Below are 22,667 nucleotides of genomic sequence, written 5' to 3'. Positions count from 1 at the left end.
TCACCAGTATATGGGGAACTGATTCGTTAAAAAAATAATTCGCGAAAGCATGAGACACGGATCCGGAGACATCTGGAACTCCACTGAAACATCGACGCCCCTTTAACTTCAGTGTGGAAGTAGCCCATTAGGCGGGCGATGGTGCTTATACAACGCTAGCAAGCACTGAATTTAGCGCATCCGGTACTTGCAGGGCACTTCGAGCTGCTGGTGCTTACAGCTTACTCAGTATCATGCGGATTGTATCAATTAGCGATTGCAGCATTACAGCCACTTGCCTGTTTTGGTGGGAAAAATCAGCGACAGCAGACGTGGTGCTTGTCCATGAAGAGTTTGCTTTGCTTCTGATGGTGATTGCTGTCGTTGTTGTAGGGCCGGCCAAGCTTCGGTAGAGTTGGTCTTCTCAGTGGCCTTCTCTTTCGTGGTCTTTTCCCGCAGTGCGGGGCCTGGACTGCAGAGGAGGACGTGCTGATGCAGAAAGCGACAAACGCATAGCAGAGGCAACGGCCTTCCTTGAGGAACGTCGTCGATGGGAACGTCACACACTGAATTTAGTGGCGGCTACTCGATGAGATGAATGATCTTGCACCATCTCTTTCAAGATGGAATTTCCTTCTTGATATGTGGACAATTCTTCAATGACGCCTCATCTCACTCGCTGCAGTTCGAACACTTCATTACAGTAGCTTCACGGTTATTTGCAGCGTGGGGCTCGGCGCAGCAGGGGCATGCTGCCTGAATTTCGCAGACACTGCTCACGTGCCCCAGTTTCATGCATTTGCGACATTGAATATGCTTCGGAATGAATGTCTGCACAGTACGTCTGAAGTGTATTACGTGAGCATGCGAGGGTAAATATTTACCCTTCCATGCAATCTTCACGCAGCGTGAACTGCTTAGCCGAGTAACGCCAACAATGACATCATCATTTCCTGGCTTGAGAAGAATCGGCAAGTCGTTATCAACGACGACCACGTCTACGTCGCAGATTGCCCCAGTGACTACATTAGATCCCAGAGGGATGTAGGAGCGCACCTGAATGCCATCTATGTCTGTGACACTCTGATGAGAGGTCAGAGCACCCGCATGCTGGACATCAGCCGCCAGTAGATTTTTTCGGGTGTTCGCTTGAATGTCCGTCAAGGGACATCCCTCGGCTGTTGAAGGGAGTGCTTTCAAGCCTATAATTGTTGTTGTAAACTGAGAATTTAATAATTGCGTGCATTAAACTTATTGTTGTGTGTTTTTGGAATATTTCTATTGAAATAAAAGTACAAGTACAATTTAATAGCAGCCATGCTTGGTGCGGCTCAATACTCTCGCCATAGGTCCTTTGGCAACTTGTTTTTCTTGACCTTGTCGTTCAGTGCTCGGTGTGGTCACTCATGAATTACACCGGCACAGTACACAAATAAAAGGAAACCTAACTAGGTAACCGTGCATTAAATTCTGCGTTTTACAGCGCAGCTGTATGTAGCTAGGTTCTGATGAAAAATGTGTCCGTGGGCAAGCGCCATGTATAATGGAAAAAAAATATATAGTCATAAAACTGTTTCCGCGTGATGTTATCAGTCGCGGCCTTTGCTCTGAATGTTATCATTTTATCGACCATGTTAAGACGCACGACCTTTATGGCCATATTTAAAACGTGGGATGGCGACGCTCCTTCCCTCCCATTGGAGGGTCGAAAAGTGTAATCGAACGCAATGATGTCCTCACCAGTCGTCGAGTTTAACGTCGACCTAGAGTACCCCGCCGGCAAATCAATTGCATCTTTTTTGCTGAAACTGTTTAGAATTGAGTGCTACACGGACGTCAATGCGCAGACCACGCGTCACCAGTCGTGTATAGGTTTAACCTTTGGCAAGAACGTGTCTAGCATACCAGTAAAACCGATCGCGGTGTACTACAACAACCACAAGGCTATGGTCAGTGTGTTAACGAATGAGACTAAATAAAAATGATAACAACCATGGTGTTGCATGGGTGTTTCTTTATTCAATCGATATACCAATAACCATATGAATCAATATAGTTGTCACTATAGCCATCTCAATACAGCTTCGCTGGCTATCCTTCTTTACAGAGTGGAAGGGCAGAAATTTTTTTAGTATAGTTTGCAGCATTTCGGATAGCAGAACTGCTATCCAGTTATCCATTTCTGAGAGCAGAACTCCCTACTTCCCATGCCACAAAGACAAACACAGATAAGCGCAGGGCGACTAGCATTGCTGTCATCCCTGCTTGATTTAGTGAGCGCATTTGGTTTTCAACAAGGTGTATGTTCTTCGCGTCAAATATATTGAATAATATTTTTTATAGAAGGAGTGTTAATTATAATAGCTACGAGCATGATTAGAAGTCACATTCTTGTAGTTGTACAAAGACTAAACACCGCTGAATGCGCTTCTGGTAGCTTCTTCTAAAAAACTACTTATGACACGTCCAGAACTTCAATGAGGTCGAACTCCCTTAGGAAGTCTCGCGCTCCCATATTCTAAAGGAGTTCGTAGGTGCCCGAGTGACACGGGTATAACACAACTGTACATCACAAAAGTGAGGCACATGCTTGAGACCGTGTACTCGAGCTGCAACAAGTATCGTTTTCTTCAATGTGCTGATCTTTAAAATGCAGCCGTACAATAGCAGCTAAAAACAACAACACTCCAAGCAGACAAGAATGCAAACAAGACCGAGATAAGCACAGTACGGGTACAAAACGTATGAGATCTACTTACTTTGATAATCATCTTCTGTGGTGTCTATGCAAACCTTAAATGCGTAAAGCATTTGGATGCCTACCCAAGGAGGACACCCGTCCGTCCGTCACATAAGACGAATCGCTATAAAGAAATATAATGTGTAAAATAAATTCGAAAGAAAAGAAAAAGTCCCAGTTTCGCTCAGAAGGTGAAGCATCGATTGCGACAGCAAATAAGTAGGCAGCTATAACAATTAAGCATAGTAGTTTATCGGTCGCATACACTTGTAAATGTTCGCTTACTAACTAAATTAACAGGAATGGTGTCACGCGCGCACAAGCAAACTTGAACATGCCTCACTCGATGACTGCGGAAACTCGCTATCAAAACGCTGGAGTGAGGCAGCGCGGCAGCAACAGCGAGCGAATGGATCGTGGTGCTGCCTCTCGCTTCAACGCGAACTAAGCGGCGAAAATACAGCGCGCAGCCGCTGGATGGGATACATTGTGATACGATTGATAACGAAGGTTAAAGGTTGGTAAATATTTATACTGGTGGGACCAAGTTTGATAAGATTGATCATGACACCGAGCTGAGTGTGGCGATGAGCCAGAGGCACAATGCTTACGCATATTCATATAACTGCTACGGGGTTTGTGAGCAAGATTTATTCATATAATTAAAACAAATACCGATGCAGTATATATACGCAGCATCACTTTTTTATTGCATTCCACATAACTTTCATTTGCCCGCTCTTGGCGTTATATATATCAGGGAACGGTATTTTCGCTTTGGCGAAATGAGGTTTTATTGCTTTAGAACATAAGCGCAACCTTTCTCTCTTTTGACCATCGTAGACAGAGGCTCTTAGATTCGAAACAGTGTTTTCCTGGGATTAGAATTGTTGATCACAGCCTTTGTCGTCTTGCCTCCTTTATTCCCTGTTTGTTTCTAACCTGGTAGGCTGCAATATCCATCTGCCAGCTATCGCTTCTGCTCTTGGCTGTCTCTGGCCTTTATGGCGGTCTGGATGCATATTCCAGGAAATGGGGGCCACGTGGATTTTGTTACGAATGCTAAGTGCGAGAGGTGTGCGGTCTCCCTGTCCTGATTTTATCAGCCTTGGGTATACTAGCCGGGATAGAATGAAGCGTCCCTGCCTTATCCGTTGAAGGCGTTGAAATTGGCTGTAAAGGCAGCCTTCTACTTGTTTTCGAATAGTGTTGTGCGCACCGAATCGTAGTAGGAGCCGCGTAGACGCGTGTTGGGGTAGTCGCAGGCCCTGAAATAAGGGCTCGACCCTACGAGGAAGGCACCGCACTTCATTTAGGGTCAATGTTCTCTCTCTCTATATGTATGTATATATATATATATATATATATATATATATATATATATATATATATATATATATATATATATATATATATATATATATATATATATATATCTGCCAACTAGCTCATATGAAAGCGTCGTTATCGGTTGCAGCCTCTTATGCACATGCCTAAACACGGCCTAAGAATTCTAGTATGCACAACACCACAATAACACTAATACGCTTCTTGAAGGCACCTGGGCTATAGGGGCGCTTTTGAGTATACGTGAGTGAATGTTATTCTGCGGGTGTGCGCACGCTGACCCTATTTTTTGCCTCCTTATCCTTTTTCCCCCTTCGGCACGTGTAGGGTACCCCAACAGGCACGACCGTGCATTTCCTGCGACTACCTCCCTGAATTTCCTATTTTATTTCTCCCATTCTCGCGTAAGTTGCGCTTTAATAATACGTACAGGACTATAGAGAACTTGTTTCGCGGCGTCCCAAATGGCTCGAACCGACGTGCGCAATCACCTGGAAAGAGAAATAAATTTACCCCAATTAAGGGATACAGTGAAGTGTAAGAAATATTACATGAACACAATATTTACATTACGTGCGACTAAATGAGAAAGCTGCGACGCCAGCAGTTTAGGACTCAGTGTAATATAAACGGGACAGTCAAAGGCAATATGCTCCAGTATTTCTTAAGTAGATGCAATGTAACCGAACAATGCACGAGCCGCAGGAAAACTAAACGTCCAGGATTAGAGATGGCAGGAACAGCTTCATTCGGGTACAATGTTCTGCACCTTATAGGCCCTGGTACTTCGGATTTTTTTTGAACAGCAACATGTATGCACCGACCTATTACCCTATGGACCAGTTGTACTTTTTATTCTTGTTTTTGTGTTGAATTACATGGCATCTCAAGTGCATAGTTTTACTTGTTCTTCTTATAGTGAGTTTTATGTATACTACCGTACGTCTGTAAGGCCACTTGATGTTAGAGCAAGTCATCGTTGCAAATACTAAAATGCTCGCGTATCACAGAGTTTCCAATTTCTTTAGAAGCACGGAGGCTGACAGCCGCCTGTTAGCACTGAAAAAAACATCTATGCTCAAGAAGGCAGTACCACGTTTCTGTCGAGACGAAAAACACAACAGAATCAAATAGGCGAGCCGCTCTCCAAAACAAACCAAGGAATACTCAGGGACCGCAGGGCATCAACAGCAAGAGCACACCAAAGAACCGGAATTGAGGTTCGCCGTCGACGAAAGCCGGATATGTTTCCAGACTGATGGAAATAGATATGTCCGCTTGTATTTGCAGGCATGTGTCCTCATTTTCTCATCGCCTTGATTTATGTGCTCGCGTGATGAAAAACTCCTTCATTTTAGCTTGTTTGCGTGCAATCTCCGTAAGCATAGAAAATAAGCTTACATGACTGTTCACAAAATACACGCTGCTTAAAATAAAGAGATAAACAATTGATCACTTGGAACAAAATCGGCCTGCTAGGCATGTCACTCCGCATTGAAAGAGTAATGCGAGACGGTAGCTCCTACGCTGAGCTAGAAATTCTGAGAGGACCAGCGTGCAAGGTATTCAGAGTTAGTGACAGAAAATGGGAGGGAAGCAAGCAAAACGAACATTTACAAATTGGGAGACACCAGTTTTCGCTAGTTATTCGTCAGGAAAAGGTCACAGAAGGCGAAAACACAGAGCGGAAGAAGAATAAATAAACGAGGTGATAACGATGCTCGCGCGCGGTTGCATTTGGCACACTTGACTAAGTGCAAGCGGTGGCACAGGCCTAAAGAAAGGGAAACAGAGAGAGGAAATGCCCTTAGAGAAGCTCGCTAATTGATGGTCAAAGACGAATTAAAACAGCCTCGTGCGGGACCAATGGACGCGCTCCCAGGCGTACATCTTTATTGTCAACAAGGGCTCTCGCCTTCGTCGTCTGTTACGTTCCTTCCGGAACTCTGGCATTTCTTTCTCGTAAGCCCCTGCGATCAATATGTGCAGGTGGTGCTTTATTTGATTGACCCAAATAAATCTGGAAATGTTGGCACTAGGATATGGCACCGGCGGCTTCTTTTCATTTGCGATACGTGGAAATATAGCACAAGGCGTGCAACCATTCACTGCATGGTGCTCTCCAGTGACAGGCTACCGATGGTTTTAGAGTGCTAGCTTTATGAAAACAAGGATGATCAGGCAGATAAAAGTCATATTTTTGCAGCGATGCCTGTTAAGGGAACTTTCAAAACGGTTTTCGTGCGGTGATGATGTGCGCTGGCTGCTTTGCATCAAATATTAAAGAACAGTCAGCAACGCGATGCTGTAGCGGTCCCAAGTTTTTACTTTGAAACATAATTATTAATGGTTATAAGATAACATTTATCTTGCCTATACCTCATTCGAATAGACAACTTCTTTAGGCGTTTTCGTGTTAGTTTTATTGCGATAGCAATTATACGGATACTCCAGGCGCATTTCTGCTGTCACCGTCGGCGTCGGCGTGATCTTCCGTATAAAGTCCGAGGACGATAAAATTGTCGCCGCGCGGCGTCTGCTGCACGTGCGTGTGAAAGCGTGTGACCTTGACCCGACGATGGCGGCTCAATATGGCGCGCGCGCTAGGGTGGAATTCGGCGAGGAAGCGCGCCGTCTTCCGTCGCGCGCAAGCCAGCGGGTGGAAGGGAGGGAGGGGGGCGTTTTATTCCAACTGCGGCTGCATATAGCGCAGCCGCGTGGGCCCTATCCTGAAAGCGATCTGCGATGGGGAAAGTGCGCCGAGTGCCGATAGCTTCGTGCACGCTGTGTTTTCGCCGCCTGATTTCGCGTTGAAGCAAGAGCAGGACGAAGATCGACTCGCACGCTGCTGCCGCCACGCTTTCTTACTCCAGCGCTTTGACATGGAGTTTCCGCGGTCATCCAGTGAGATGTATTCTTGTTTGTTTGTGCGCACGTGGCACCATGTTTGTTAATTCAGCTAGTAAGCGAATGTTTACAAGTTTATAGAGCCGATGAATCTACTGTCCTTACTTCATATAGCTGTCTGCTACGTTGCTATCCCAATGGATGCTGCGCCTTTCGGGTGAAGCTGCGACTTTCCTTTTTTTCAAAATTATCGTTGGTTTGGCGCGTGAATTCAGTCTGCGGTTTTACGGGTCAAAAGCACGATTTTAATGTAGCAATTCTTTGTCAGCCATAAAAATTACATAGCTTTAAAGTCAAGGCCAGTTAGAAGTAACAGAATTACCGTTAACGTGACATCCTTATAACCCTTTGCTGCAGCGAAAATGTGACTCTGCCCTTGTAATCATCGTCAAAACGCAGTTTTAACTATACTAATTTTTCCTATACTGTGCTCGTTAAAACAGCAAAAGTTACAGGAAAAAAAGGAAGAAAATACAGCCAGCGTAAGTAGCAGCTGGCTAAACTGTGTTGGGGAAAGGTGTAAAGCGAATAAAAGGTGATAGAACAAACAAATTAAAAAATATAACGAGAAAATTCCCACAATGAAGTGGTGCTTTGCGCTGCAACTTTCGAAGTCGGTCGCATTATTGACAAGCCCTGAGCACCTGAGCAGAGTAATTAAGGCTTTGAGTGTCGAAACCTGACTGTATGGACCCGTGTCCTAGAACTTTTTTCCTTTGTCAAAGGGCGAAAAGCTAGATTTCCTGCTGCACGATATGGCCAAATATCTAAAAACAGCAAGAAAATAAAAATCAGAAAAAACTTTTAAAATTATTGTATTTGGCTTTTAGAGAAATTTGTAAAGGCCTACTAAGAAAGAAAAAGGAAGTAAATCAGTCATAGCATAATGATCAACTGTGTTTTCAGGAAACAAGAAAACAGGTTACCTGTGTTTCCTTCTGCGATGCAACGCAGTGTAGAACAGATGCTCTTAAATGAGCCATATGGCTTCCTAGGTATACTTTGTGGCGCAAAATACATTTCTTGAATAGGGACAGAAGAAAGGAAGACAGTGAAGCGCGACAATGTATTTTGCGCCACAAAGTATACCTAGGAAATCTAAGCACCAACTTCGCCAAGAAGAAGTTCTTTGGGAACCACAAGGGCGACGCAGCACAGCATTCCTGTACAAAGACGCTGATCCCGCTGGGAAATTTGATGCTGCTTGCGTTTTACTGCAGCCGGTATGTGCAACGCATGCGGTTCGAGCAAAGCGTGGAACAGTTGCGTGCGCCAGCCTTAACTACATAGACCACTTTGCTAAAAAATAATTTTAAAGAACTCGGTTGGCGTTATCCCTGTTGGAAACCAGCTGCAACTGGGTTAGGGTAATTTAGTTTTCCTGGTGTACTTGTGAGCGCTGCCAAAATAGTGGTACCTTCTGTTGGGCATACTTCATGCTTTATAGCCGTGTTACCCAGTTGCATATGGCAAGAAGGTCACAATGTGCCACCACTTAGGTATGTGAAATGAGGGGACTGCTCCAGAAAACCCCTAGTAGGTATGTAACGCATTGGATTACAATTCGCATACCTGACAGACCGGTTTACCTGCTCATAACTGAATCTGCACTCGCATATAGCGGCATTGTTCAGGCCTATGAGTAATGCGTCTTTTCAAACATGTGTGTGCGGGGGGGGGGGGGGGGGGGGAGCTGGACAGTCCATTGTTTCTGGGTTCGCGATGTTTGCTGTAATGCTTGGCTCGCGAACCTCGGTGACCATAGTTGTTTTAGCAGGTATCAGGGCTTTTCATAATTGCCAGATCGCAAGCAAGATCATCTGCCTGCTTGGTGCCGTCAGTCCGCTCATGGCCGGCGAAGTTTGAGGAGGTGCATTTAGAGTAGGGGGAATGATACGCAGCAATGCAGAACTGTACCATTAGGTTTGTTGCAGTTAAAGAGACAAAGAACTGCGAAATGCGTAAATGAAGGCACGCGAGATTTGTATAACATGTACCAAGGAATAACATGAACAATTCCAGAAAGAAAGGGCGTTGCGGCCCGGGTATTATCCTGGCAGCGCTTTTACACGCATGTGGAAAGACTCAAAATATAGCAGTTAAATATTTTCGATATTTATTTAGGATACTACCCTTGCTAGAGTACTTGCGTGCGTCCCTTACAAGGGTTACATGGAGAGCTACAAACCAAATATGTGCGGCAAGCTTGTATTATGGCCAAAACAGCTACCTTTTTTTTTTGCTAAAGGCGATAACCAAACTTACGGAAACGATGTCTAGTCGTGATTAGAAAAGCGTCACGCTCGGTCGTCTCATGCCAGTAGCAGGTCAGCAAGCGAAAGCGGTATTAATCCCACCGCCGTCAGCATGCTATCCCATGCAGCTTTGCTATGACATCTACCGGCTGCTGCCCACGGTAAAACACGGCAAGGTTTCGCAAGTTTGCCGCTTTAGAGAATCCAAGAAGCTAATTAGAAGCACTCCATGAGGCGCGTTGAGTCTGTGAAGTATTTGATCCAATCTAGTCTATGCGAGCAGTCCGATTTTAAGTTTGTATAGCGTCAACGGAAGGCATCAACAAGAGACGTCAATGAGAGGCTGTATGGTGTCAACTCACGGCGAGACGGGAACGTCACGCCCATTTCCTTCTATTGAAGCAGTTGAAACGTCTACGAATTGGCTAAGCAAACCTTGTCTGTAAATGAAAGACGACGAAAGCTGAGCGTTATTTGTAGCATGTTTCCGATGAGGTCTCATTTATTAATTTTATGTATCGTGCAGATTACGAAACTTCGATTAAAAAAAGTTAAGATGGTCTGGTCTGTAAAGTTAAGCCTTTTCGAATGCGGCAACTAGGTCTTTCTTTATGTTTGCTGGTTGGTTGGTTGGTTAGTTTGGGTTTAATGGCACAAAATCAACTAAGACCATGCTGCGCCAGACACAAGACAAAATGAAATGCAACTTTAGAGCAGGTAAACCTGTATTACATGTTTTCGTTATTAGCTTGCGCTGCAGCTGAGCTATTGATTATTTAAACGCCTGGACTAAGACCATGCTGCTCCAGACACAAGACAAAATGAAATGCAACTTTAGAGCAGGTAAACCTGTATTACATGTTTTCGTTATTAGCTTTCGCTGCAGCTGAGCTTTTGATTATTTAAACGCCTGGACATTATGGTGATGACGGCATTCTGCTATGTGCAACGGAGTGCCGATTAGGTGCTTATGCGGTCCGAGGTACCAGAGCTTCTAGCTGTATTTCCGAGTGAGGAGGGACGGCAAAACTTCTCGTATCTATGCTAATGTCTCCACCTGCTGTGGTTTGAAAACTCAGTGTGCCATGGTGGCGGCAATGATCGATGTGGGTGCCTCTCATGATAGAAAAACCAGGCAGCCACTGTCAAATTAGGCACATCATAGAGTGCATACTGAACGCAATATATGTGGCACTCACGGCTCCCGTCAACGAATGACCGAACGTTAGCCTAGCCGCATCTGTTTTCATAAGCTTTGCTCACTTGCACGTCATATATAAGGGATCAGGTGCACTCTCATTGCTTCACCTCGATAAAATAGCAGCTGATGAAATATGATAACGATAGTCGATATGCAGAGTTGGTCCACGTGATTTCTAAAGTACGTAAGTAAGGCATAGTAGCCGTAACGCAGTTAGTTTATCGCAGCATCTTTCTGGGATTAAAGTGCAGCCTACAAAAAAATTAACTACGGCACTTTACGAAAAAGATGGAAAGAGTTCAAGTTTAACAGTTCAGCTGAAATAACAGCTCCTCGGCTGACACGTTCAAGACACGAAGGAATGTGAGGCCTTTGTGCGAGGACCGTTGGCGATTTGCATAATAAGAAAGTTACGTGTAAGATAGAATACAATGGACTTTTACGCCCTTATGACAAAGTGGTTATCAATAAACAACAGCAAACTTGAAATCGTGAATGTTTGGTCGAAACGAAATTGAGGGTGGTTTATTTCAATAAACTTCATCATGCTATGCAAACCTTATCTGGAAATGAAAGACCACGAAAGCTGAGCGTTAATTGTAGCATGTTTCCGACGAGGTCTCATTTATAAATTGTATGTATCGTGCAGATTACGAAACTTCGATTAAAAAAGTTCACATGGTCTGGTCTGTAAAGTTAAGCCTTTTCGAAGGCGGCAACTAGGTCTTTCTTTATGTTTGCTGGTTGGTTGGTTGGTTAGTTTGGGTTTAATGGCACAAAGGCAACTAAGACCATGCTGCCCCAGACACAAGACAAAATGAAATGCAACTTTAGAGCAGGTAAACCTGTATTACATTATAGTTGGTGTAAGTCACCAGTTTTTTCTAAAAAGTCGAACAGGGGTCATCTGCTAGTAATAGGGCAGGGTGTAATGGAGTGTGCAAATTATATAGGCTGTGTAAAAACTTCCGTCTCAGTGTGAGGACATGTTATTAGGATGTGTATGACTGTGAGAGGTTCAAGGCATTTTTCGCACGTTGACGGGTTTTCTTTTCGGAGGAGGAAAGTGTGCGTCAAATGTGTGTATCCAATTCGAAGTCTACACAAGATCACCTCGTAGAACCGTTGCTGGTGGCTGCATGATTTCCACTCGCCGATTACAGGTTTAATAAGATGTAGCTTCTTTTCTGTACAATGGTCCCATTCGTGTTGCCACTTTGACGTTAAGGCCTTCCTAATGGCACGATACTACATTTATATGGAAGTGTTGTGTTATTATGTCTTTGTGCGCTGCCATTGACGCGCATCTATCTGCTGCTTCGTTACCTGGTATACCAACATGGCTTGGTACCCAGCAAAACCTAATTGACCTGCCGCATTTGTTTATTGTTATCATGTTTAAGATATCCCCTATCGCGGTTTCACAGTCGGATTTCATGTGAAGAGCCTTCAGCGTGCTTGTTGAATCAGTGTATATGATTGTGTTTTCGTGTTTTTCAGCGATGATCTTTTTAACCACAATCCATAATGCATAGACTTCAGCTGTGTAGACAGAGGCGTGCTGTGGCAAACGAATACTTCTTTCCCAATGTTCTGTTACGGCCCCCACACCCACGTGTTCTTTTGTTTTAGAGCCATCAGTGTAAAATTCCGTGTAGTTTTCATATTTGTCCTGTAGAAAGCGGAATTCTTGTATAATGTGTTCGTGTAGGGTGTCTTTTTTCTTTAAATGTGTCAATGTCCAGTCACATAACGATGCTAAATCGTGCCACGGGGGCAAACGCTGTGGTTTTCTCGCAACCTGAAGGACTTCGCGAGGAATGTTATAATCCCGAATATATTCCTCATATCGTAGGACAAGCGGCTTGATCATGTTTGGTTTGTCTGTATAGTGTAAGCGCGAGTTACACAGTGTGACAATGTTGAAGCATATGTGTTGTAGTGAGGACTGAATTCTGAGTACGTAAGAAAAAGTTAGTAGTACTCTGCACTGCTGTAGTGGAGGTTCATTACAGTCAACATACAAACTCTGGACAGTCAACGTTCTGTAAGCGCCACTTGCCAGTCGCGGTCCAAGGTTATGAACTGGATCAAGTCGGCGGACGTAAGACTGTCTAGCTGAACCGTATATGATGCTACCATCATCTAATATGCTGCGCACCAAAGTGCGGTAGATGCGTAGCAGGCATTCACGGTTAGAGCTCCAGCACTTCCGGGACAGGACTTTGAGGACGTTAAGTGCATTGTTCGCTTCTATATTAAGGCTCTTTTTGTGAGCGAGAAAGTTCAACTTTTCATCAGACAGAACACCCAGAAACGTGTGTTCTTGTTTTACTGGTAGTGTGGCTTCTTGTAGCTTAAGGGTGGGATCTGGTTGTAGGCCTCTTTTTTGTGTAAAGACAACACTAATAGTTTTTTCACTTGAGAAACGAAAACCGTTTTCAGACGTTCACTGTGTTAGTTTGATTAATGTAATTTGAATTTGGCGCTCGCAGGATGTCAGGTTGGATGCACGACACGCAATTTGTAGATCATCCACATATAATGAATGCATTACAGAGGATGGAATCACCTTATTGACCGAGTTCATTTTCACCACAAGCAATGTTGTGCTTAATACGCATCCTTGTGGCACACCATTTTCCTGGATGAATACACGTGACAGCGCGCTTCCTAAACGCACCTGGAATGTTCGGTCCGACATGAAATCGGCTAGACATTTGAGCATTCTACCTCGGATTCCTAAATCTGCTAAGTCCCTTAAGATACCAAACCTCTATACGCCTTTTCATACGCCTTTTCTAAGTAATTTCTAAGTCTAAGTCATTTTCTGTCATACGCCTTTTCTAAGTCAAAGAAAACAGTGAGACAATATTGTTTGCGTAGAAAGGCCGCACGTATCTCGTCTTCAAGCCGGACTAGGTGATCTGTTGTGGAGCAACCTTTCTTGTATCCGCACTGATGGTTATCTAGCACGTTCTCTGTTTCAAGGACGTATGTCAATCTTATGTTGATGATGGCTTCATGGGACTTTCCAAGACAAATTGTGACTGCTATCGGTCTATAGCTGGTTGCTGTTGCGGGAGGTTTACCAGCTTTCAAGAAAGGGATAATGATGGCTTTCTTCCACTCTTTCGGCATTTTTCCCGTTTCCCAGATTTTATTTAAATAAACGAAGCAAGGTTTCAACTGCATTAGGAGATATATGAGCGAGCATCGCGTAATGTACTTTGTCCAGACCAGGTGCTGTTTTTTTGTCAGTTGTGAGTACTCTATTGATTTCCGGTAGTTTTAAAGCGGTATTGTACAGTCTTTCTGAACTTCCTGTGGTCGGAAGCTTTAGTTTTTCTGCTAATTGCTTATGTTTAAGAAATGCAGCTGAATAGTTTACCGAGCTTGATATATCATGGAAATGTTGCCCTAATATGTCTGCTTGTTCTATATTTGTTTGCGCGCCTGGAGGTGATAGTATGGGGATAGTGTAAGAAGCGTAGTCACCTCTAAACTTACGAACCTGATCCCACATTCGTTTGGATGTTATTGAGCTATTTATAGACGAGACATAATTTTTCCAGGACTGTCTTTCGGATTGTCTGCGTGTATACCTGGCTTTCCCTTTTGATTTCTTGAAAGATAGTAGGTTATCTTGTGTTAGGTATCGCCGAAAGATACCCCACACTTTGTTTTGTAGTTTTTTGTTTGTGTACATTCCTTCGTTCACCAGGGTTTCAGGTTTTTTCTTTAGAAGCCAGAGGATTGTGGGATTGTCTGTTCTGCTGCATCGCGTATGCAGGCGGTAATCTTCCCATTCATTTCATCTATGGTTAACTCATCTGATATGTTATCTAGAGTGGCTTTTTCAGTAAAGAGAGGCCAGTCTGCTAGATGGAGTTTCCACCGGGGTGGCCTCAGTGGGATGGTAGGAAAGGAGATGTTCTTTTAATAATAGCAGGCATATGGTCACTACCATAAGGGTTCTCAACAATACTCCACTGAAAATCGCCAAAAAGAGATGCAAAGTACAGTGACAAATCTAGGCAACTCATAGCTCCTGCGCTTAGGCAATAGTAAGCTGCCGCATCAGTGTTTAAAAGGCATATGTCGTTTGTTAGACTAAAATCTTCAAGTGTTTAGCCCCTGGTGTCAGTAGTTTTACTATCCCATAACATGTTATGTGAATTAAAATCACCGCTAATTAAAGAAGGTTCAGGTAGCTGGTCTAAAATTATCTCTAGATGTCTTACGGTAAAACGTGAATGTGGTGGAATGTACATTGAACAAATGGTGATGGTTTTGTGAGCTAAAACGGTGACAGCAACGGCTTCTATGTGAGTGTTAATGGGAACTTCTCTGGCTGCTATACCACCTGGCAGAACAATGGCTACACCACCTGACAGCCGGTTCGCTGATTACGGTCGCGCCGTACAACAGTGAAACTTTTTAAGAAGTTTTTGTGTTTCTCGCCTAGGTTTGTTTCCTGTATACACAGGGCCACAGGAGAGAAGTTACTTAACATGTCTTTGATGTCACCTAAGTTGTGTAAAAGCCCTCTACAATTCCAATGGATCATAAAAGCCATCTTAAAATTGAAAGATAAGAAATGGCACTACGGAAAAATTAAGAGGTGAGGGGTTAGGTGACATGGATTTAAAAAGGCTAATACAAATGAGCAATAACCTTTAGGTTATCGCTTTCTTATTTTGAATGGTTATTGGGATTTTGTCCCTCTTACCGCGCTCGAGAGAGCACTTGTCCTTCGGTGTCAATAACACCGGGGTTTTTGTTTCGACCTCCATCGCTCTCTCTGAGGTGCTCGAGGACCGAGAGTTTGGCGCCGAGACACGTGCCTCGGGCCTTGGGGTTCGTTTGATTTTAGGGCCCTGCGGGACTGGTGTCTGCAGGGCCTGCGAAGATGATGGAGCAGCACTGGCTGCTTCCACCACGTGGGCGGGAGGCGTCACTGCGGGACCCCTGTTCGTGGGCTCGCAGGACTCCTCACGCCTCTGTGACGATGCCCCCACCTTCGTCACATCGGCCTAACTGCGTCGCGAAAGGTACGACAGTCGCTTTCTGGCTTCGAAGAACGAGATTTTTTCTTTAACAGTTAGTGCTATTACTTCTTTTTCTTTTTTCCAGCAAGGGCAGGACCGCGAACAAGCTAGATGATCTCCCTTGCAGTTAACACAACGTGGGGAAGAGGTGAAATTCTCAGATTGGTGTTCGTTGGAGCTGCATTTAGCACAAGTTGTTTGTCCTCGGCATGCATGTGAAGCATGTCCAAGCATTTGGCATTTGAAACATCGTCTCGGGTTTGGGATATATGGTATCACATTGGCTTTGACATAACCGACATCGAGAGAGGTAGGCATTACGCTTGTTCCGAAGGTGAGTATAACATGTTTGGTGAGGATTTTTTTATCGTTTCTGCGGATTACTATTCTTTGTACTTTGGTGAAATTTTGTTCCTGGAAATCTTCTAGCAGTTCCTCGTCGCTTAAACCAATAAAGTTTTCTTCAAATATTACTCCCCTGCTTGTATTAAGTGTTCTGTGGGCTGAAACAATCACTGTCGCCTCGCCAATACTGGTAAGTTCAGACAGCTTATCTGCTTGATCTTTATTGTTCAGTTCTAGGAGGAGGTCCCCGCTAGACATGTTGGAAGCTTTGTATGTCTGTCCGATTTTATCTTTCAGGCATTTGGCTACCAGGAATAGAGAGAGTTTTCTAACAGGCGGGTTGCTTTCCCTGTGGACTACATAGTATTTGGGGAAAGATGGAGCGTTGCTACGAAAGGAGAACTGGAAGGGTACTTCGGTGCGGCATCTTTTCAGACGCCGATCATAGACAACAGATGCTTGCGCTGCCATAGGAAAATGTGTTTGTTCGGCAATAGCGCCGACCGCCCATCTGGTGCCCAACGAAGTGAACGTGGCAGAGCTTGAGTACAAGTCTGCACGACGCCAGTCGTACGCCATCACTATAACCAAATATGGTGTACCCAACGTAGGATAGCCACACAAGGTTAACCCTTGCCGCCGTGGAGAAAGGAAGTAAATGGAAGAGAGAAGAAGACAGGAAAGATAAAAAAGTGAGAGATAAAGACGAAGGTTTGAGGAGAAAGAGATAGGAAGAGGCGACTACCGATTTCCCCCGGGTGGGTCAGTCCGGGGGTGCCGTCTACGTGAAGCAGAGGCCAAAGAGGTCTGTTGCCTCCGCCGGGGGGCCTTTAAGGTCCGAACACCCGGCATCGGCTCAACCCCCAGGATCCCCCTTTCCCCGGACACGGCTAAGCCGCGCACGGCTACACGCGGGAGAGTCCGACCCTCGTGTGCTCGGGTACGTGGTGTCGCAACACACCAAACACCTGCTGACGCAGACGTCCCTGCGGGGTCTTTATCTTTGCACATCGATCGTTATTTGGTCAGACTAATACCACAAAAAAGAGAAAATATAATTGCACACAAATTTATGACACTATCCGGAAGATTCCTGCACAAATGAAACTACAGGAAACAATATAACAACAGATGACGGAAATATTGGTAGAAGCTATTAAGCAGAGTCCATAGTGCATTCTTGGCTACAGTACGCGGTAGTCATGAGTGGCTCCAATGCGAAAGTGGGGAAAAGGAAGGTTTGGGAGCAGGCAACTAGCAACTACGGCTTCTATTCTAGGAACACTAGAGGAGAGATGTTAGAATCCGTGGGAAGCAATACACACAGAATAGTGAATGCCTTCGTCTGAAATGATCAATATCTCCGTAAAAGCCCATATGAAGAAACAGGAAATGAAATAGATTTCGTAGTCTATGCACTACGCTGATCTTAGCATACTGCAGGGTGTAGAAGTGTCAGGTCGGTTAAAGGGCAGCAATGATATGTTAGTGAGGTCTAGGATAGCTCTTAATTGGAAGAGAGAAATAACAATATTAATCAAGAAAGAACAACCCAACTTAGGCGGAGTAAGGGTAAAAACAGACAAATTCAGGCGGGTGCTTGCAAGCAAATATGCACATTTAGAACAGGAAGATAAAGATAACATAATGGTAAACACTGAAACGATATCTAGGCTGATTTTAAAAGCAGCAATTGAAGTCAGAGATATGACATCAAGGCAGCGAGTAGGCACGTTTTCTCAGATAATGAAGGACCTAACAAAGGAATGACAAAGCATGAAAGTGTCTAACTCAAGAGGTCAGATAGAATTTGCTGAACTGTAAAAACTGATAAGCAAGAGGAAAGGATATCCATAAAGATTGCGGGTGCAGCAAGAAATGGCCGTAGTATGAAATTTGTGAGAAGAAAACATGGCGTAGGACAAGGGAAGTTGTATGCAGTGAAAGACAAGCAGGGTAACGTCCACATTGACTTGGATATTATAGTAAACGAAACAGAACAATTCTATACTGTCTTGTGAAGTACCCAGAGCAGCCACACTATCTTCACTCGCAGTAGTAATGCATATGATACAGAGACTCCTTAAATGCCTAGCGATGAAGTTAAAATGACCTTGCAAGACACGTCCCGGGGAAAAGCGGCAGGAGAAGATGGAATAACAGTCAAATTAATAAAAGATGGAGGAGATACCATGCTTTAAGAACCTGTGGCCCTTTACCCGAAATGTCTCAGGACGGTAAGTGCACTATAGAGCTGGAAGACTGCCAACATTATACTAACCCATAAGAAGGGAGACGCTAAAGAATTGTAGAATTATAGGCTAATTAGCTTGCTTTCAGTATTGTATTAAACATGCACGAAGATAATGTCCAATAGAATTGGGGCAACACTTGACTTCAATCAACCAACAGAACAAACGGACTTCAGGAAGCGATGATATTCTACAATTGGTGACAGTCACGTCATCAGTCAGGTAAACGATAAACCAAGTACAATCAACCTCTGTATATGGCTTTCATATATTCTGAAAATGTATTTCATTCAGTGCATATACCACCATTCATGGAGGCATCGCGTAATCAAGGAGTACATCATGCATACGTGAATATCTTGTCAAACATCTACAAAGATTAGACAACTACCTTGCTTCTGCTCAAAGAGAAGCAGAGAATTTGCTGCCAAAAAAGGGGCACGCAAGGAGAGACAATCTCCCGAACGTTAGTCATTGCATGGTTTGACGAAGTATTCACGCAATTAGACTTGGAAAGCTTAGGATTGAGAATAACCGCAAATATCTCAGCAACCTTCGCTTTCTAAATGACACTGTTCTGTTCAGCAATAATGGGTATGAATTGCAACAAATATTTGAAGACCTTAACCGAGAACGTGTAAGAGTAGGGTTGAAGATTATTATGGAGAAAACACAGGTGATGTTAAAGAGCCTGGTAAGAGAACAAGAATTTATGATCTTTAGTCAGCCTTTAGAGTGGGCACGATTGCGTTTACCTAGAACAGTTACTCACCGGGGGTCATGATCACGAGATGAAAATTTACAGAATAAAATTGAGTTGGAGTGCATACAGCATACATTACCAAGTCCTGACTCGGAGCTTGCCACTGTTGTTGAAAAAGAAAACTGTACAACCATTGAAATCTACCGGTGCTAATATATGGGGCGGAACCTCAGAGGTTACGGAAGAAGCTCGAAAAAAAAAACGCGAAAAGAGCGAAAAAGGTTACGCCTAACCCTAACAGCCAGGAAGGCAGTGGTGTGGATCGTAGAGTAAATGGGTATTATCGATATTCGAGTTGATATTAAGAGAAAGAAATTGAGCTGGGCAGGCCATGTAATGCGTACGCCACAAAACCAGTAGGCAATTGGAGTTTTAGGAAATTGCAGGGGTATTTTGATGTCGCTGGAAGAGGCCCTCGTCCTGCGGCTGCGGCGACGCCGCGACCGCTGCCGCTGCTGCTGCTGCTGCTGCCGCCGCCGCTGCCGCCACCGCCGATGATGACTGGTGATAATAATGACGTGCGATAATACAACCACTCATTCTGGCGGTATAGTTGCAGTAAAAAAAAACAACTGCATTGTAATGCACTAACGCAGTGATGGGGAGTGAGCAACCCCTTCATATCCCTTTATCCAAACATTGCTGGAAACTTGGTGCCCACGTACTACTAGAAGGTGAACTTTGTGCAAAAGGGAGAGAGGAAGGTACGTTGAAAATGAATCGCGCAGCTACCCTAAAAGCAATAAGCAGTAGTCTCCAAGTTAAGGTTGAGATCAGAGAAGGCGACGATAGAACTGCAAAGTTCCGATCCTTGCAACGGACAACGCTTATGTTCACTGCAGAATCCCATTGCAGAAGCCCCAACTGTTTTTTCGACCCCGACACTTGGCCATTATTAGTGTGCTGTGATATGAGCATTTTATTGCGCCTCTTTTCATCTATGTTCTCTCTCTCGTACGGGGTAAGTTATCAGGTGTCGCTGACTTTACTACTTCAAAAACATGAAAAATAACATAGCAATCAGGTGCCGCGGTTGGTTGGGTACGATAAGGACGGCAATCTCTCTCTGTGTACTAATGTCCTTTTAAAGGATGACACTGTAGAGGCCAGAAGAAGGGTAACGGTGAGCGCCAGCCTCGAGTTCTCTGCGTACCTAGTTTCACGATTGCAACTTGCGAATCATTTCCAGTGGTTCGCAGCCACAGCTGTTTCCATTTTTTGCCAACCACACGGTGCGAGCATATCAAGTCAAAACCACCACTTTCCAACGTCTGAAGTCCATTGCTACCATCCGCCAGCGACTCGTTATGGTAAAGCTTCAGTGAGCACCCTTCTATGTGATTTCCACTTGCATCGTACAGTTATGTGCATTCATGTATCTTTGAGTTGCGAGCGTGTTATTTGTGTGCTCGTCCGAGTGTCAAAAGAAAGGTTGGTATTCATAAATAGGAATAAATTAACTGAGATAATGATTCCGAATACATCAGTATTTTCCCGCCTTCTTATATGCGTAGTTACACCGCCCCGGAGCAAAAATTTCCGACAAAGTTTAAGATACTTCGAGTACTCAATTCGGAGAGTGATATGAGCTGTCGCAATGATACTGTACATATTTGCTTTCTTTCACGGAAGATGCGTCTGAACGTGACGTTCCAGTCCCAACAACAAAGACCTCCTATAACTTTGCGGCAGCACAGAGTACGCAGTATGACGGAACCCCAGGGTATCTGTACCCCATCCAAGCAACAGTGAAAAAGACAAAAAATGCTGTCCACAAAGTAATATAGCCTCGGTGCTCCTCACAACGATGGAGACCAAGTCTGCGTAGATATAAGCAGTTCAATATAATAAGAAGCCCAGAGTGCCAGCTCGTATTAAATGTATTCAAAACAAGTTGAGGCTTCACTCAAGCGCTTACCTGAGCGTTATGTTTAGCGTGAAAATCACGCACGAATAGTGCAGATATTCAGGAAGCGCTGCGGCGCACCTTTACACCTGAAGAGCTTGCGCGGAGGCACAGCACGTCGTGCCTATAGTGCGCGCGCCGCTGAATTTCAATGCGCACCGTCGGCAAGGGTGACAGGTCTCGACGGGCCTCGATGGGTGGCAGAGCTGGGCGACGGCGTCGTCCCGCACTCTCCCACTCGGTGAGCATCGAAACTCGATTAAGTTCGGGCCACCCGTGCTGACACGGCGGAGTAAACGCGATGGCGGCCCCGGCCTCCAGTGACAACGTAACCCAGATATTATTTTTCGCGCACTTACCAGGTAGGCTGCCATTAAGACACCCGTCTGTCTTTATCAAGCCCCCACCATTTTTTTCCCACTGGTTAGAGGTTAAGGTGTGCCTAATGTCTATATTTAGAATAAAGTAGGCTTTTGCTTCGACGACCTGCAAAAGAAATCTGTACGGTTCCTCTTCTCGTTCTGTGCATTTGGAGTTCCTTCTTTTTCGTCATTTGGCAGCAGTTAAAGGGTCCCCCCATAAGGCCACATAGCAAGTTTTCGTTATATGACCTCTAGGGAGCGTTCTACCGCAAGAACTACACAGAATTGTTCCAAATTACTAGAGATAGAAGCAAATCTTCAATTCAGGAGGCAATCTTCACTGCCAACACAAAACTCTTGCCACTTTCCCCGTCCAGCCACCACAAGCAAAGCTCGTTCCCTGCGTTCTCCTATACCGCAGTCGGAGAGTGGCATCACGTACACGTCGCGGGCCCCACCTTCTTTCGTCTTTTTCTTTTCTCGCGCTTATGCTGCGCGGCGAGCTGCGCGGCGCCGTTTTTCTTGTTCAGACCAACCCTGTAGCTAGCACTCTCTGTTCGAATTCCTATTACAGTAACCGGGAGGTGAGTATTATTGGTGAAGTAGGAATAGTACTCGAGGCGCTTCAAGGAAGGCCTTAAGTGACACATCATGGAAAGTGCAATGAGAGACAGTACTCAAGGAAATCTTCAGAAAAATACGATTTCGTGAAGAAAACTTGCAATATATAAAGTGTGTTGCAAATAAAATTTACGTATGCGGGACCTGGGCGAAGCTTTGCAAGCAGCGAGACAGGTTTTCGCGCCAAAAAGGCAATGAGAAGCTGCGAAATGCCACGGCAACACTCTGATAGCTCAGTCGCGATCCAGCCGCTAAGCATTAGACTAATTTGCTTGAGCCTATGCCGGAGGGCAACAAATATCGTGAATAACAACGTGCAGACCCAGTTGACGTCTTTGGACCATGAAACGAAATTAGTAGCTGCAGACGTACGCTGAGAATGAAAAGCTGAAAAGCATGCGCCACAGAGCGGACACCAGTATTAGGCGGAAGCCCATTATTGCACTTTTTTCTCGCAAGAGCTGAAACGCGCAAGCGGCTTCACACTGCGCTCACGTCCTTTAGCTGTCCTTCAACATAGCTGGGCGTCGACTATACGGTTTGTTTTATTAGCCGCTCTCATGTTCACACATCTGCCTGATCATTATTTTGCTTTCTTATTAGTGCTAAGAGAAAAAATAAAACAAATTCCTGTTTCGACTGTTGTGTGGTTGCTTCCCTTCTGCTCGTGATGTTGTTATGCTCATTGCTGTCGAGCACGAACTCTGGCATCCTGTTTGTTCCAAGAAGAACGCTTACGATCCTGCCCACACATTGCTTTTTTTCGTTCCATCCTCTACTCGCGGGTGCTGTCGGCGCAACTCTTTTCGCGATCGAAGTATATCATTTATTTTTTTTTTCCAGGGAGCTGTTCAGAGTTTGGAAACGAGGATGGTGGGGCTGCAAGTGGGATTGGGTCTGTCACACAAGAGCCAGAAATGAAGCCGCATTGGGGTACG

General features: G+C 44.6%; 1 long non-coding RNA gene across 1 annotated transcript in view; it reads right to left on the bottom strand.

The window, feature by feature from the left end:
* Nucleotides 1-2,765: 2,765 nt before the first annotated feature.
* Nucleotides 2,766-22,667, bottom strand: part of LOC142577834 (uncharacterized) — a 118,564-nt gene continuing 98,662 nt past the window's right edge. Inside the window, exons 2-3 of the long non-coding RNA XR_012827071.1 lie at nt 4,497-4,557; nt 2,766-2,843 (exon numbers count right to left, since the gene is read on the bottom strand). This is a non-coding gene — a long non-coding RNA (uncharacterized LOC142577834). The remainder of the gene's footprint in view (nt 2,844-4,496; nt 4,558-22,667) is intronic.

The sequence above is a fragment of the Dermacentor variabilis genome, chromosome 4, assembly GCF_050947875.1.
Source record: "Dermacentor variabilis isolate Ectoservices chromosome 4, ASM5094787v1, whole genome shotgun sequence".
NCBI lineage: Eukaryota > Metazoa > Arthropoda > Arachnida > Ixodida > Ixodidae > Dermacentor > Dermacentor variabilis.
This window is presented reverse-complemented; position numbering and strand designations above follow the sequence as displayed.